The 17,560-nt window shown below is 38.2% G+C and overlaps 1 protein-coding gene and 1 long non-coding RNA gene across 6 annotated transcripts in view; one reads left to right on the forward strand and one right to left on the reverse strand.

Annotated features, from left to right (window-relative positions):
- Positions 1-17,560, reverse strand: part of LOC309653649 (V-type proton ATPase subunit B-like) — a 248,640-nt gene that overhangs the window by 19,102 nt on the left and 211,978 nt on the right. The window lies entirely within an intron of this gene.
- The window catches only part of LOC309653647, a 42,199-nt gene that overhangs the window by 6,411 nt on the left and 18,228 nt on the right, over positions 1-17,560 (forward strand). For 3 of the 5 annotated variants that reach the window (XR_014259313.1, XR_014259314.1, XR_014259315.1), the window contains exon 2: positions 14,936-14,983. This is a non-coding gene — a long non-coding RNA (uncharacterized lncRNA). Of the gene's footprint in view, positions 1-12,070; positions 12,181-12,239; positions 14,984-17,560 lie in introns of those variants that run through there. The other 2 variants (XR_014259316.1, XR_014259317.1) reach the window with 2 other exon arrangements.

Below are 17,560 nucleotides of genomic sequence, written 5' to 3' on the forward strand. Positions count from 1 at the left end.
TATTTTTCCATTATTAGAATACACCTCCCTCTTGCTGACTTTAAAAAATGAACAACGTGAGAGTTGCGAGTTAAGTTTTATTTGGGGGAATATGAGGACTGCAGCTCGGGAGACAGTGTTTCAGATAACTCTGAGAAACTGCTCCAAGGAGGCGAGGAGAGGAGCCAGGATAAATAGGAGTTTTGCAACAAAGGGCAGGTAGTCAGGAGCATCAAAAGATTATTGTTAATTAAAGAAAACCAGATATCTCAAGTTAAGGAATTTAGCGCTTTTCTACATATGGGAAGATGCAAGAATCTGGGCTCACTGAAATCATTCCTTTGACATGCACCTCAGCTATCTGGGGCCAGTATCCTGTATTTTCACATCCTGAGTTTCCTCAGGGCTCATCTCAGGGAGTGGCTGCAGTGTGAAGGCTGCTAGATGGCAGGTATTCTTTTCAGCCCTGAGTTTCCTCAGGGCTCACCGGCTCACATTGGAGGGTTGCAGTCGTTGATCACTGTGACATCCTTTGTTTATTGATATGGCAGGAAATATTCCATTTATAAATATTCCATTCCATTTATAAATATTCCATTTATCACTCAGCAGCAGGTAACCTCAGGAAACAAGCCTAAGGCTTTTATGCTATTGGTTGGTATCATTCAGTGGGAACAAATTAATCTTCCCTACCAGTACAGGTGATAAATATGTCACAGTACTAGCTAGCTAAGGTAAGGCACTGAAGGATAAGGGGCCATCAGAGCTGACCTAGGTAAGAAGGGATATTGATTCCCACCATCTCACTTTTCAGTTACCTTGTATTTCCTGTGCTTAAAGCCACTACTGATGACTGGAGGTGAAGTATAGATTATAGAAAGTTGAACAAGGCTATTTTCTTTATTAGAGTACCTCTACCATCCTTGCCTTGATGGATGACATTCATAACAACATGGGTAAATTGTTTGGAATTATAGATTTGGGTAACATGATCTATTCAGTAAAAATTTTGCAGTCAACCACAATTCACCTTCTCCTTTGAGGCTCAAGAATATACCTTTACCTGATTACCTACTGAGTTCTTAAATAGCCCTGCAATTACACAAGGGCTTTGCAGCCAGGGCTTGGATGCGTGCCCGACACTTCCATCAGAAACTCAGCTTTGGCGTTATATGGATGACATCCTCCTCATTGGACTTGACCAAGACTATGTCTCATAGGCCAGTACAGCCATGAGTGAACAACTCACTGACAGGGGATGGACAAGTATCCCCCTAAAGTACAAGGCCCCTCCTAGTCTATTAAAATGTTAGGTTACATTTACAATTCAGAAGAGTGAACTATCCCCAATCCAGTAAGGGACAAGCTCCTAGCACTTTAATTTCTCACATTGCTAAAGGGATCCAACTAACATTTTGTAGGAACGTTCATTCTGGCACCAAGGCATTATTTCCCCCAGTAGTCACTGTCCCCTGTCTTACCAAGTTACCTGTAAGTTTTTCACTTTTCAGTGATCAAAGCTGAAGTTCTTACTGGGGCAGAGAAAATTACCCTATGAACCAAGATTTCTGTTATGACCTGGGTAATGGTAAAAGCTCCCTGTAGAAGTGGATCTGAATCAGAAGTCTCCTTGTTAAAATGGAAATGGTACCTACAGCATTGGGCTGAACTCATACCTACTGTAGTGTCATGCTCTACGAGGAAACAGCCACATATCCTGCCACTCAGGTTAACTTGATGAAACTGCAGAAATGCCTCCACCCTTTGCCCAAGGGGGGCTAAAGGGAAGATGGTCAGCACTCTTAAAACAAGAAAACCAATAGTCTTTCTTTACAAGTGGAGTGAACAGTGGGTTTAAGGGAGCCACACAATGGCAGCTGCAGCCTATCTCCCTTATTCAAATACTCCAATTTCCATATATGCAATACTCCTAACAATGTAGTATTCCCTTGACAAAAACTTTCCTAAGGTTTGTATTTTCACAGATATGTTCCTGGTTGGTGGCTAACAGGCTAAGTACTTGATTGGGACTTCGACAAAATCAGGGCTGGAAAATACAAGGCCAAGACATTTGGGGTAAAGAGATATGAGGGAAAAATAGCTACACTGGTTCCCATTCTACCAAGCTGGGTGCACCATACCTTGGCTCATACTAAGCAAGACATGTAAGAGGCATAATACAACAACAAAGCTGACAAACTAACCAATCCACCAAAACAGAAAGGAAAGTCCCAGAATTTTGTCCCTTCTACCAGTGGGCACATGAGAGATCAGGGCATTTGGGCATCATGGAATGACAAAAATGGATTGTTAATAGATGAGCTGACCCAAAAGAGAGGCATTTACAAAAAGCCACTGGGTATTGTACCATATGCCAGAAATTTAGATACTGGGCCTACCACATCAGAGGAAAAGTTTGCAGAGAAGGGCCACATCAGAACTTGCAAATCAATTTCATTGTGCCTCTCTCAGCAGCATCAGGGGCCACTGAATTTGCCTTAACAATGGTAGTTACCTACACAGGCCTTCTATTGCCTTACCCATGCAAGGCATCAACCTCTGCTAATGTCACTGAGGTGTAAACAAAGCAGCTTTTACAACCTTTCGGAGTGCCACAAGCTAAAAAGTCAGATCAAGGCTCCCACTTCACCATGAAGCAAATGCAATAATGAGCATTATGAAATGACATTACAAAATAACAGTGGTAGGTATCACATAAATACATAATGGGCTTTTAAAACAAGGGCTGTTGAGAGAACTTGGAGGATAACTGTCTCCCAAGTGGTCAAAAAAACTACCCATTCTCCTGATTACATTAAATCCACACTCGCTGATTACATTAAATTCATGGAATCTATAGCATAACTATACCATATTTAAATTCACAGCAACTGAGGGAACCACCAACAGAGACGCTGCAACCTCTAATGGTGTATACACCTGCATCAGAAACAACACAATGACCAGTTTTCACAGATATGGTAGCTCTAACATTGCTGCCCACAGCAAAGGAACATCCCGCTCAGTACCTGCACTGTTCCCTTCTCCCTCATAGAAAATACAGAGCCTGACCACTTCCCCCTTGATCCTGATAAGAGCCAGATGTGGACCACTGGCTCTGGGGCCATTCTCAGCCTGAGTTTGCTCATCGTCAGCGAGAGCCAAGCAAACTACCCGCACCACTTGGATAGGCTGCCCACATACTTTGTGGAACCAACATGGACCTGATCCTGACACAGAGGAGGTGTAACTAATCACCCTCAGACTGGGTACTAGCACTTGGACGACACTCAGGGGACCATCACTATCCTATAGCTGGCTGCAGACAACCTCAGACTTTAATCTCTACTCTATTGTTGTGTCCCTTCCTTACCTGAGAAGTTCCTACCCACACCCACTCCATGTTCTTGGCATTCACATCACAGAAAGACACACAATATGGGTTAGACTGGGGGAACCACACCATTGGCTCTTTGGGTTGGTCAATCAGCACTGAGGCTGGCACTCCTCCTCCTATCTCTACTACCACTGGCAATAGTCCTCTGGATAAGCTAGACTCTGTGATACCACTTGTGACTTATAGGTGCCTTCTAAGCCCTATAGACCAACTTTAACTTCAAATCAGATGAAACCCACTATTATTAACTAGTGCCATTAAAAAATAGAGCAATGGCCATTACCTATCGAGTCTCATCTAAGAAATGCCCAGATATAGTGTGCACTCAAATTACAACCAGGATGCTCGGGATTGGTATAATCAAATGAAAAACTCTGTAATTCAGAGACTATACCAACGAACCTTATGGGATTATGGAGATAAAAGTATACCTCCTGCTAATCCCTGAGATGATGATAAATATAAACCCTGACAACAATGTATACCCTTACAGTTATTGGCCTCTCTTTCTTCTTTTTTTCTTTTAAAGTGATAATTGCAAGAAGTAGTAAGATCAATAGAGAGGTTTTTTCCAGGTGTTTTTTAAAAAAATTATTTATTTATTTATTTTTGGCTGTGTTGGGTCTTCGTTTCTGTGCAAGGGCCTTCTCCAGTTGCAGCAAGCGGGGGCCACTCCTCATCGTGGTGCGCGGGCCTCTCACTATCGTGGCCTCTCTTGTTGTGGAGCACAGGCTCCAGACGCGCAGGCTCAGTAGTTGTGGCTCATGGGCCCAGTTGCTCCACGGCATGTGGGATCCTCCCAGACCAGGGCTCAAACCCGTGTTCCCTGCATTAGCAGGCAGAATCTCAACCACTGCGCCACCAGGGAAGCCCTGGCCTCTCTTTCTATTCTTTACAATGATCTCTCTCCTTCTCCAGTATGAGCCTCATTTATTGAGGTGGAAAGAAATTGCGCTAACCAAGTGGCCATGGGCACGTTACCATGGACCTCTTCCCTGGATACTGATCAATATATTCAAGGAAGGCAATGTGTACAATATAATGTTACCTAAGCTAAGGCATGTCTAGGAAATTAGAAACTGGCTTGAGAATGCTCCATAACCTAACCTCCTCACATACCAACTGCAAATTTTATGTACCACTCAGTAGGGATGGGCTCTACAATAATTGCAATACTGGCTGCCCACAGTGAATAATCATATATCTTGGGTATTATAGCAGATGATTCTCATGAAAAGCATATTTGATCATATTGATAGAGAAATCTAACTGCTCTCTGCATGGGAGTTTCTCTACCCAGCTATTTTCTATCCAACTACTTGCTTACAGCTATTACAGAATTTTCTAGACCTATCAAAACCACCATTAATAAGTACTTGGGAAATATTTGAGGGTAATTTCTGCCCAATGTTATTGTTCTGGGACCTTATTTTAGAAACCTACATAAAGGCATCCAATCAGAAGAGAAGAAGTAAAACTGTCTCTATTTGCAAATGACATGATATTAAAGACCTTAAAGACTCCACCAAAACACTGTTAGAATAAACAAATTCAATAAAGTTGCAGGATACAAAATCATTATACAAAAATCATTGCATTTCCATACACTAATAATTAGCTATCAGAAAGAGAAATTAAGCGCTTCCCTGGTGGCGCAGTGGTTGAGAATCTGCCTGCCAATGCAGGGGACACGGGTTCAAGCCCTGGTCTGGGAACATCCCATATGCCGTGGAGCAACTAGGCCTGTGAGCCACAACTACTGAGTCTGTGCGTCTGGAGCTTGTGCTCTGCAACAGGAGAGGCCACGACAGTGAGAGGCCCGCACACTGCGATGAAGAGTGGCCCCCGCTCACTGCAACTAGAGAAAGTCCTCGCACAGAAACGAAGACCCAACACAGCCAAAAATAAATAAATAAATAAATAAATAAATTTTTTAAAAAAGAAAGAGAAATTAAGAAAACAATCCCATTTACAATTGCATCAAAAAGAATAAAATACCTAGGAATAAATTTATCCAAGAAGATGAAAGATCTGTACACTGAAAACTATAAGAAATTGATGAAAGACATTAAAGAAGACACAAATAAATGGGAGTGTATATCATACTCATGGATTGGAAGAATTAATATTGTTAAAATGTCCCTACTACCCAAAGAAATCTATAGACTCAGTGCAACACAATCAAAATCCAATGGTTTATTTTTTCACAGAAATAGAACAAACAATCCTAAAATTTATATGAAACCAAAAAGACTCTGAGTATCCAAAGCAATCTTGAGAAAAGAACAAAGGTGGAGGCTTTTCTGATTTCAAACTATAGTACAAAGCTCTAATAATCAAGACTGTATGATACTGGCAAAAAAATAGACACATGCACCAACTGAACAGAATAGAGAGCCTAGAAATAAACCCACACGTATATTGTCAGTTAAATCAAGAATATACAATGGGATAATAGTCTCTTCAGTAATGGTGTCAGGAAAACTGGACAGCCACAGGCAAAAGAATGAAGCTCGACCACACTATCTTACACCATACACAAAAATTAACTCAAAATGGATTAAAGACTTGACTATCAGACCTGAAACCATAAAAATTCTAGAAAAAAGCATAGATGGGAGGTAACTTCCTTCACATAGCTCTTAGCAATGTCTTTGTGGATCTGAATACAAAGGCAAGGGAACTAAAAGTAAAAATAAACAAATGGGACTAGACTACATCAAACTAAAAAGCTTCTGCACAGTAAAGGAAACCATCAACAAAATGAAAAGGCAACCTAAAAGATGGGAGAAAATACTTGCAAATCATATCTAAAAAGGGATTAATATTCAAAATATATAAAGAATACATACAACACTATGAAGTAATATGAAACAAGAACAAAATAAAAAATAATCTGATTTTTAAAATGGGCAGAGGATCTGAATACACAGTTTTCCAAAGAATACATACAACTGTCCAACAGATATATGAAAAGGTGCTCAACATCATTAATCATCAGGAGAATGCAAATAAAAACCACAAAGAGATAGCACCTGACACCTGTCAGAATGGCTCTTCTCAAAAAGACAAGAAATAACAAATGTTGGTGAGGATGTGAAGAAAACGGAAAACTTGTATACTGTTGATGGGAATGTAAATTGGTACAGCCTCTGTGGAAAAAAAGTATGAAGCTTCCTCAAAAAATTAAAAATAGAACTACCATATGATCCAGCAATCTCACTTCAGGGTATTTATCTGAAGGAAATGAAATCACTATCTCAAAGAGATATCTGCATCCCCACGTTCATTGCAGCATTATTCACAATATCCAGGACATGAAAACAACCTAAGTGTCTATTCATGGATGAATGGGTAAAGAAAATGTGATATATATGTATATATATGTATATATATACATATATACACACACATACATACGTACACACATACATACATATATATGAAGTATAACATAATATAAATATATGTATAATGGAATATTATTCAGCCATAAAAAAGAAGGAAATTCTGCTATTTGCGACAACATGGATGGACCTCAAGGGCATTATGCTAAGTGAAATAAGTCAGAGAAAGACAAATACTATATAATCTCAATTATATGTGGAATCTAAAACAAAATCAAAACCCAAAAAAACCCCAGAACTCATAGATAACAGGAAACAGATTCGTGGTTGCCTGAGGTGGGGGGTTGTGGTGGGAGTGGGGGAATTGGGTGAAGGTGGTCAAAAAGTACAAACTGGAAAGTTATAAGATAAATAAGTCTTAGAAATGTAATTTACAGCACGATGACTTAGCTAACAATATTGTATATTTGAAAGTTGTAAAGACAGTAGATCTTAGAAGTTCTCATCACAAGAAAAAAAATTGTAAACTATGTGTGGTGATGGATGTTAACTAAACTTACTGCGGTTATCATTTTGTAATATATACATATATCAAATCATTATGCTGTACACCTAAAGTGAATACAATATTATATGTCAATTATATCTCAATTTTTAAAAAACCTAACAATCCCACCTTACAGAATATAGAAACAATAATGAAAAGACAAGTAGCAAAGCTAACCTGGGAGGAAATTTATTGGTGTAGTCACAACACCACCTCCCAAGGGGCCACTATGAAAGCTGTTCTAACGTCTGCCCTAGAAAAGTTTGGATACCATGGAGCAGAGGGTCCCACAGTGAAACACAGCAAACTTGTAATAAATAGGGATAGAATTGGGACAAATGTATAATACAATTGATGTCTGCTTTTAGAAATAATTTGGCCCACTTGGGAGGATCCCATATGTGAGTGCCCCATGGTTCAGGAACTAATTTGGTGCATGTCTAAATTAACTTTCTATCAGATTGCTGAGAGTATCTGTGAAACCTATTCCATGTCCATGGGCACACACTGATGCTACTTATTATGGCAGTCAGCAGGAAACTCAATCACTAATGCTCACCAATCTGAACGAGAAGGAATATACAATTGCCCACCAAACCAAATCTGCATACAGCCTTAGCCACAGCAATACATATGTATGCAGATCTAACTGCATGCTGGGTTAGATTCCTACAACCTGATTTTAGTACACAGCATAATGGCCAAACTCTCCTATAAACCTCACCCATCAAGATGAGCCTCTTCCCTTCACCATTAACATCCAACAACAGCATCAACATCCAACGAATTTATGTGAGGCTTGCCACATAAATGTGTGGACAATGGTGGGCTAAGCACATAACCCATTAGTTGACCCAGGTGCTGAGTGTGAGGTAGAGAACATTCAAGTCTGTTTGACCATGACATTGTATGCTCCTATTCACACCACTTGGAATTGCACTAAGCTGTGCAAATATACCTCTCCTACAAACACAGAGCATATAGGCAGCAGAGGGAGGCTGGAGGACCTGAAAGAGAATCAAATAGTCTCCCCTATCACAAGCTTCCTCCCACCCAACACTGCAAAGTTTTCCCTGCACTTGAATTTGGCTGAAAATTCCAGTAGATTTTTACTCAGCAGCAGAACATCCCAAGTTCTTGTTTTCACAAACCACACTAGCCACAGCTCTCCAATGACACAAACGAGCTCTGCTAATAGTCCCCCTGGCACTAATCACTCTAGGTTCACTAACTCTGGAAATAGAACAGCATATGTGTGGGACACTTCACAAAGAAACACAGATAGCCATGTCCAAGGAATTATCTACAGAAATGAAACAAATGGCCCAGGGATTAGAACTCTTGGCTGAATCTCAGTGTACTTTAGGGACCACGGCATTAGACAACTGCATAGCCCTAGATTATTTATTAGCTGTTAAAATGGGGGTGTGTTTGTGTCTGTGCACTTCCTCACATATCTTGCTGCATGTGAGTCATAACACTTACCACGTTTTAAAGATAGCCAGGGACATGTATCAAAGGAGTCATAATGTCACTCTATTAACTAAATTGATTGAACAAGTCAAAATCTTCTCCTTTTCTGATCTATTCTCCTGACTTCCCCCCAGTAAGTGGGTCAACTGACTGAAAATGGGCTTTGAAATGGGCTTTATGCCCTTGTAGGATTTTGGGCATTTAGAATGCTTTATTGCTGGCTGCAGACTCAGACATTACAAAGTTATACACAACTTAGATTATAAAACAACATGGAGCCAGGGGATATATTATTGTATAAATGAGCCAAAGATGTCCCTGTATATTGGTCCCTATGCTGTTTACATTTTTTCCTTTCTTTTTATTTATGTATTTATTTATTAATATTTTCTTTTTATTTATTTATTTATTTGGCTGCGTTGGGTCTTGAGTTGTTGCTGTGTGTGGGCTTTCTCTAGTTGCGGTGAGTGGGGGGCTACTCTTCGTTGCAGAGCACAGGCTCTAGGCACTCAGGCTTCAGTAGTTGTGGCTCTTGGGCTCAGTAGTTGTGGCTCACAGGCTTAGTTGCTCCGCGGCATGTGGGATCTTCCCGGACCAGAGCTCGAACCCATGTCCCCTGCATTGGCAGGCGGATTCTTAACCACTGTGCCACCAGGGAAGTCCCATGCTGTTTACTTCTTAACAGCAGGCTGAGACCTCTAGCTCAAAGAGTGATGGTATCAAACTCAAATTTTTACAAATTGAATTGCTTTTTTTTTTTTTGGCCGCGCCACCATGCATCTTGCGGTATCTTAGTTTCCCTACCAGGGATCTAACCTGGGCCCTCAGCAGTGAAAGCGCTGAGTCCTAACCAGGGAATGCCCCCAATTGCTTTAAATATAGTCCAAATAAGCCCATTCTTAGCTACTTATAGCCTGTCTTCTTCATAAAACCTGTGAAACTATACCCAACATGTGCTAGCCATAGATAAGACTAGTCTTGGGGCTGTAAAAGACCCCAAGCTGCTGCTGTTCTTCAGAGCTCTTTGATCCAGAAACTCCCTGTTATGAGCTCAGTCGTGTCCCCCCAGATTTATATGTTGAAGTCCTAACCCTCAGCACCTCAGAATGTGACTATATTTGGAGATATGGTCTTCAGTGAGGTTATTAAAGTAAAATGAGGTCATTAGGGTAGACCTAATCCAATCTGACTGGTATCCTTACAAGAAGAGGAGATAAGGACACAAACACAGACATGCACAGAGGAAAGCCCATGTGAGGACACAGGGAGATATCCATCTGCAAGCCAAGGAGAGAGGCCTCAGGAGAAACCAGCCTGCTGACACACCTGAACCTCCCACTCTCTAAAACTGAGAGAATGAATGTCTGTTGTTTGAGCCACCCAGCCTGTAGTATTTTGCCACAGTAGCCCAAGCAAACGAGTACACTCCCCATCTTGCTGCTGAGCAACATCACCTAGACACTTAAGCCCCCTCTCCAATTCCCCTCTCACGCAGGAGTTCCTTTGCCCTGTTTCTCTTCTGGGTGGTGGTCCCATGCCACTGCCTCCAGCAGGCCTCCTGCTGTGAGGGACTTCCCTTCTCATGCAACCCATCAAGCACTGCCCAAATAAAGCTCATTGTGTGCTACTGCTATCTTGTGGTCATGTCTTTTATCAGCCTCTAAATATTTGAGTTTATCTCTATCTCTATCTCTATCTCTGTATCAGCTTTTGTGGATACACGTGTATACATTTCTACTGCAGGTGGTTTAAATCTAGCTAAGCAGATCATTATACCTGAGATCCAAGAGTAATGACTCACTCTATGAGTGTTGAGATCATCCATAAAGTCATTTCTTAGCCCAGAAGCTCCACTTGTTGCCTATTCCCAGTAATAGTAACCACAGCAATTGCATGTAATGAATGCTTACAATATATTAGATATTGTGCTAACAGATTTATATGTGATATCACAAGAAGACATCACAACAGTCTTCTGAGTCAAGTACTATTATTTCCACTGTACAATTAAAAAATCTAAGCAACTTAAGGTATAAATGAAGGTATACAAATGTTAGTTAACTTGCCTAGTATTAAACAGCAATATCTGGCAGAATCCATGTCTGTTTGACTGCAGAGCCTAAACAAGTAATAAAGACATGGAACTTAATCCAAGTCGCATTTGGTCTGCAGTCACCCAGCAAATATATCATGAGAGACTGCTAAGAATATATATTTGAATAGCATGTATCTTTAAACATGAGATTGGTAGATTAGTCATGGCTAAATAGGAATATATATCCAAACCCATAAGTCACCTTGACATGCATTCTGATTGCTGGATCCTTTCTTTGTCCTGTAAGCACATTTCAAAGTAGAACTATGGAGTTTTAGTTTCAAAGAATTTAAAGCTGGAAGGGGCCTTAGACATGATCTAGTCCAGTTCTCACATTATAGCTTTGCACAAACCAAGGCCTAGGAATGGAAATAGACTTGTCTAGTGACCCAGGATGTTAGTAGAAGAGCTAGGAATAGAATCTGAGCTCCATTACATAGTAATAAAAATAATAATTATAACAAAATTAATTATAATACTAGCTATTACCATTTGGGGGTACCTGCAATATGCCCTGTACATATACTGTCTTATTTAATCCTTAAAGCAGTCTTTTGATATAGGTATTTTTATCTCTATCTTGATTAAAAGAAAAGAGTTTCTAAATCCAGGATCACACAGGTAATACATGATAAAACCTAGATCTGAATCAAGGTCCCTTATAGAATCAAGATTCTAAGTTTTTCCTACTCTAACATTATTTTCAAACTAACTTTTGCCTCAACTTTTATTCATGCTATTAAAACTATAGGAAAATAATTGAAAATGACATCAATGAGAAAAGAACAGGATTAAGACAAATATATATATTCCACCATCAATATCAGAAAGAGCTCTACAATGGCTAAGCTTTATTCTGATCTCAAGGAAAGTTTGAATGGAAATAATGTATGCACTGCATATTACCACTTCAAGTTGTAAAGATACGGAATCATCTGGAAATAATGACGACTTAGTGTCTCTTTTGTAGGAGATACCTGTTGATTCTCTTCTAGACATTCCATTTTTATCTTCAATTCTATAGTCTTTTTTCTTTTTTGACTTGTCCCAGTGGTTTTATAATAATGCTTTCTTGGGTCACACAGAGATAACAGAAGGAGACACAGATGTGTTTTGTATTGAAACTTTTCCAAGAGCTCCTCATCTACAGTGGCACTGGTCACCAGAAGGACATTTGAGGAAAATAGCCAGTTGTCTTCTGAAGCTTTCCCCAAAATTTCCTCAAGGCTGCTTTCTCTTTATCGATCTCCCTGAACCGGATATTTAAAGCCTTCTGGAGTTTTTGAATGTGGAGCTTGGTCCTCTTCTCCTCTCCAAGGTTGTACACAAGGGCCTTCCGCAGGTATACAGGATCTCCTGTTTTTATGGTGCTCTTCTTCATTGTGTAACTCATTCCACCCATGTTCAAACTCTGGCAGAGGAGGTTCAAGACAGGAGAGTGGGACTGCCTGTAAATGTCTCAGTAAAATGATTCTCCTGTGGTTTGGAATATTAGAACCATGGCACCATGGGAACAGAGACTCACAGAATCTTGGAGCTGAATGGCATCAGAGATCCACTTAGCTCAAACCCTTATATTTATTGATAAGAAGAAGTTTTTAAGCTTGCATGTATTCCTAGTTTAGAAATAGGAATGAATATTTCAATAGACCAGAATGGCATCAGGATGACTGCTGCCATTCTGTGCTTACACTTATGTCTAATGGTAAGTGACCTTAGGTGCTCAAAATCAGGACCACAATGTTTATGGACAAAGAAAAAGAGAAAGTAGATTCAATAGTTCAGTTTAGTTTTTTAAGCTATTTGTCATTTCTTTACATATCCAGTTGAAGTTGCCAAATAATTGAGATTTTGTCATTTGTCTAGGTATTAGATTAGACTTAAGGATAAGAACTTCCTCATGAAGTGTCTATTTTTCATACAAGAAAGGACAGGAAACAGGAAAATATACACGTGTGCCAAAAAAACCCCACAGAAAATATAAACTAAAAACTAATGAGATGACGGAGATGGGAAGGGGCAAGTGGAAAGGATGGGGAAATGGGAATAGAGGAATAGGAATAGGAAGAGGGACACTTCTTTGAGTATAATGTTTAATTGTTGTTACAGTTAGAAATATGTTAATTTTTATGTGTTCAAAGATAATTAAAATAAAAAAGGATTAGGGTGTGGTACCCCACACTTTTTAATGTGTATTCTAGGATTGAGTAAGGAGTGAATATATTATGAATAATGAGACCCACGTTCTCTCTGTTGGAGAAAGAAACTACAAATAAAAGAAGAAGGCTATAATGTACTCTGTGGTGCTGGATTAGAATTAGAGATAGCAGTATGAAATTATGGTTCTATCAATCAGTGTGAATTTATGGTTCTATGAATCAGGTGAATCCATGGTTCTGTGAATCAGTATGCATTCATGATTTGATGAATCAGATGAATCCGTGGTTCTAAGAATCAGTATGAATTCATATGAAGAATGGCTCACTAGAAACTCTGGTCTCCAAGCATGCCTTAGACACTTGGGACTTTGTGACTCTCCCCAACGTGACTTGAGCCCCATTTACTCCTAGCCTCAAAATTCTGGAATTCGTAGATAACAGGTTTAATATCCCCCTCTTTCGGTTTTAGCTATTATTTTCACCTAAGCCTCGATTATGTTATTTTATTCCTTTTAACCTCATTATGAGCAACACATATATAATTCTTCCAGACCTCTTTAGTCGGGAGCAGAAAACCTGAACAATGTGGAACGTTCCTAAGTAGCACATTTTTTTCCTAACAGGAGAATTTTACTAATTTTCTTTTTTAAATTGAGTTATAATTGACTATTACATTATATTAGTTTCAGATGTACAACATAATGATTCCATATTTGTATATATTGTGAAATGATAACCACAATAAGTCTAGTTAATATCCATCCCCATACACAGTTACAATACTTTTTTCTTGTGATGAGGACTTTTAAGATCTACTCTCTTACCAACTTTCAAATATGCAATACAGTATTATTAACTATAGTCACCATGCTGTACATTACATCCCCATGATTTATTTATTTAATAACTGGAAGTTTGTACCTTCTGACCCCCTTCATCAATTTCACCCACCCAAAACCTCTGCCTCTGCCAACCATCAATCTGCTCTCTGTATTTATGAGCTCAGATTTGTTGTTGTTCTTTTTTGAGTCGTTTTGTCCTGTTTTTAGATTCCACATATAAGTGACATTATATAGTATTTGATTTGTCTTTCTCTGACTTACTTCACTTAGCATAATGCCTTTAAGGTCCATCTAGTTGTCTCAAATGGCAGGATTTCCTTCATTTTTATGGCTGAATAATATTTCATTGTATATACATACCACATTTTCTTTATCCATCCATCTATTGATGGACACTTGTTTCCATGTCCTGGCAATTGTGAATAATGCTGCAATGAACATGGGGGTGCAGATATCTCTTTGAGATAGGGATTTAATTTTCTTTCGATAAATACCCTGAAGTAGGATTGCTGAATCATATGGTAGTTCTATTTTTTATTTTTTGAGGAACCTCCATATTGTTTTCTATGGTGGTTATACCAATTTACGTTCCCACCAACAGTGCATAAGGGTTCCCTTTTCTCCACATCCTTGCCAACACTTGTTACTTTAATTTTTTAATTAAAAAATTTTAAATTGAAGTATAATTGACTTACAACACCATGTTAGTTCCAGATGCACAACACAGTGATTCAATATTTCTATACATTACAAAATGATTACCATGATAAATCCAGCTACTGTTTGTCACCATACAAAGATATTACAACATACTAACTATATTCCCCATGCTGTATGTTTCATCACCATGACTCATTTATTTCATAACTGAAAGTTTGTACCTCTTAATCTCCCTCACTTATTTCACTCAATCCCCCCACCACATCCCCTTATGGCAACCACCTGTTTGTTCTCTGTATCTATAACTCTGTTTCTGTTTTCTGTTTGTTCATTTGTTTTATTTTTTAGATTCCACATATAAGTGTAATCATACAGTATGTCTTCCTCTGTCTGACTTATTTCACTTATTTTCACTTATTTCACCTATACCCTCTAGGTCCATCTATGTTGTCACAAATGGCAAGATTTCATTCTTTTTTTAATGGTTGAGTAACATTCCATTGTGTATATATACCACATCTTCTTTATCTATTCATCTGTTGATGGACACTTTGGTTGTTCCCATATCTTGGCTATTGTAAATAATGCAGCAATGAACATAGGGTGCCTATGTCTTTTTGAATTAATGTTTGTTTTCTTCAGAAAAATACCCAGAAGTGGAACTGCTGTATCATATGATAGTTCTATATTTAATTTTTTTGAGGAACATCCATACTGTTTTCCATAGTTGTTGTACCAATTTACATTCCCACCAACAGTGCACAAAGGTTTCCTTTTCTCCACATTCTTCATAATAGCCATTCTTTTTCTTTTTCATAATAGCCATTCTAGTAGGTATGAGGTGATACCCTGTGGGCTTTTTTTTTTTTTTTTTTGTATCTCCCTACTAATTAATGATACTAAGTACCTTTCATGTATCTGTTGGCTACTTGTATGTCTTCTTTGGAAAACTGTCAAAATGGAAAACTGTCTATTCAGGTATCTGCACATTTTTTAATCAGATTACTTCTTTTTTTGCTAGTTGTATGAGTTCCTTATATATTTTGGATATTAACTCCTTATCAGATAGATGGTTTGCAAATATTTTCTCCCACTGTGTAGGCTGCCTTTTCATTTTGTTGATTGTTTATTTGGCTGTGCAAAAACTTTTTAGTTTGATGTAGTCCCACTTATTTATTTTTGTTTTTGTTGCCTTTGCTTTTGGTGTCAAATCCAAAAAATCATTGCGAAGACCAATGTCAAGGAGCTTACTGCCTATGTTTTTTCCTAGGAGTTGTTATGGTTTCAGGTCTTACTTCAAGTCTTTAATCCATTTTGAGTTAAACTTATGTATGGTGTAAGATAGCGGTCCAGTTTCATTTTTTTTGTTGTTTTTTTGCATGAGGCTGTTCAGTTATCCAACACCATTTATTGAAGAGACTGTCCTTTCCCCATTGTATATTCTTATTTCCTTTGTCATAAATTAATTGACTACATATGGGTGGGTTTATTTCTGGGCTCTCTATTTTGTTCCATTGGTATAGGTGTCTGTGTTGATGCCAGTACCACACTGTTTTGGTTACTATAGGTTTGTGATAAAGTTTGAAATCAGGACGTGTGAGTCCTCCAACTTTGTTCTTCTTCCTCAGGACTGCTTTGGCTATTCAGGGCCTTTTGTGGTTCCAAACAAATTTTAGGATTATTTTTTCAATTATGTGAAAAATGCCATTGGAATTTTGAGAGGGCTGGCACTGAATCTATAAATGGCTTTGGGTAGCATAGAAATTTTAACAGTTTTATTCTTCCTTCCCATGAAAATAGGATCTCTTCACATTTATTTTGTGTCATCTTCAATTTCCTTTATCAATGTCATGTAATTTTCACTGCACAGAACTTTCACCCCCTTGGTAAATTTTGCCAAATTATTTCATTGTTTTTGATATTGTTGTAAAGAGGATTGTTTTCTTTGTAGCTTTTTCAGATATTTGGTTGCTTGTGTATAGAAACAAAGCTAATTTTTGTATGTTGATTTTGTATCCTGCAACTTTGTTTATTAGTTCTAACAAGCTTATTTGGTGGAGTCTTTAGGATTTTTCTATATACAAGATCATATCATGTACAAACAGAGACAATCTTACTTCTTCCTGTCCAATTTGGATGTCTTTTATTTCATTTTCATGCTTAATTGCTCAGGTGAGGACTTCTAGTACTATGTTAAATAGGAATGATGAGAGTGGATGTCCTTGTCTTGTTCCCAATCTTAGAGGAAGAGCTTTTAAACTTTCACCATTGAGGATGATGTTAGCTGTGAGCTTTTCATATATGATTTTTATTACTTCTATACTCAATTTGTGGAGAGTATTTTTTTTAATCATGAAAGGATGTTGAATTTTCCCAAATGCTTTGTCTGTATCTATTGATATGGTCATTGACTTTATCTTTCATTCTAGTAAGGTGATGTATTACATTTATTCATTTGCATATGTTGAACCATCCTTGCATCCCAGGCATACATAAATCACACTTGATCATAGGGCATGATCCTTTTAATGTATTGCTGAATTTGATCTGCTATTTTATTTTGAGAATTTTTGTATCTATATTCATCAGGGAAATTGTCCTGTAGTTTTCTTTTCTTGTAGTATCTATGACTAGCTTTGGTATCAGGGTTATGGTGGGCTTGTAAAATGAGTTTGGGTTGTTCCCTCCACTTTAACTTTTTTGTAAGAGTTTGAGAAGTATTGGCATTAATTCTTTAAATTATTGGTAGAATTCACCAGGGGAATCTGGGCTTTTCTTTTGGATTACTGATTTAATCTCCCTACTTGTTAATTGGTCTGTTCAGATTTTCGAAGTCTTCATCATTCCTTCAAGATGCCTTCATCTTGGTTGGTTGTGTGTTTCTAGGAATTTATTTCTTCTAGGTTATACAGAACACTGGCATATAATTATCCATAGTAATCTCTTTTGATCCTTTGATTTTCTGTGATATCTGTTCTGTGTTATCTGATTTTCTGTTTTATTGTGTTATAATGTCTCCTCTTTCGTTTCTATTTGAGTCTTTTTCGTTTTCTTAGTCTAG

Source organism: Balaenoptera physalus, assembly GCF_965194825.1.
Source record: "Balaenoptera physalus genome assembly, contig: HAP1_SCAFFOLD_752, whole genome shotgun sequence".
Classification (NCBI taxonomy): Eukaryota; Metazoa; Chordata; class Mammalia; order Artiodactyla; family Balaenopteridae; genus Balaenoptera; species Balaenoptera physalus.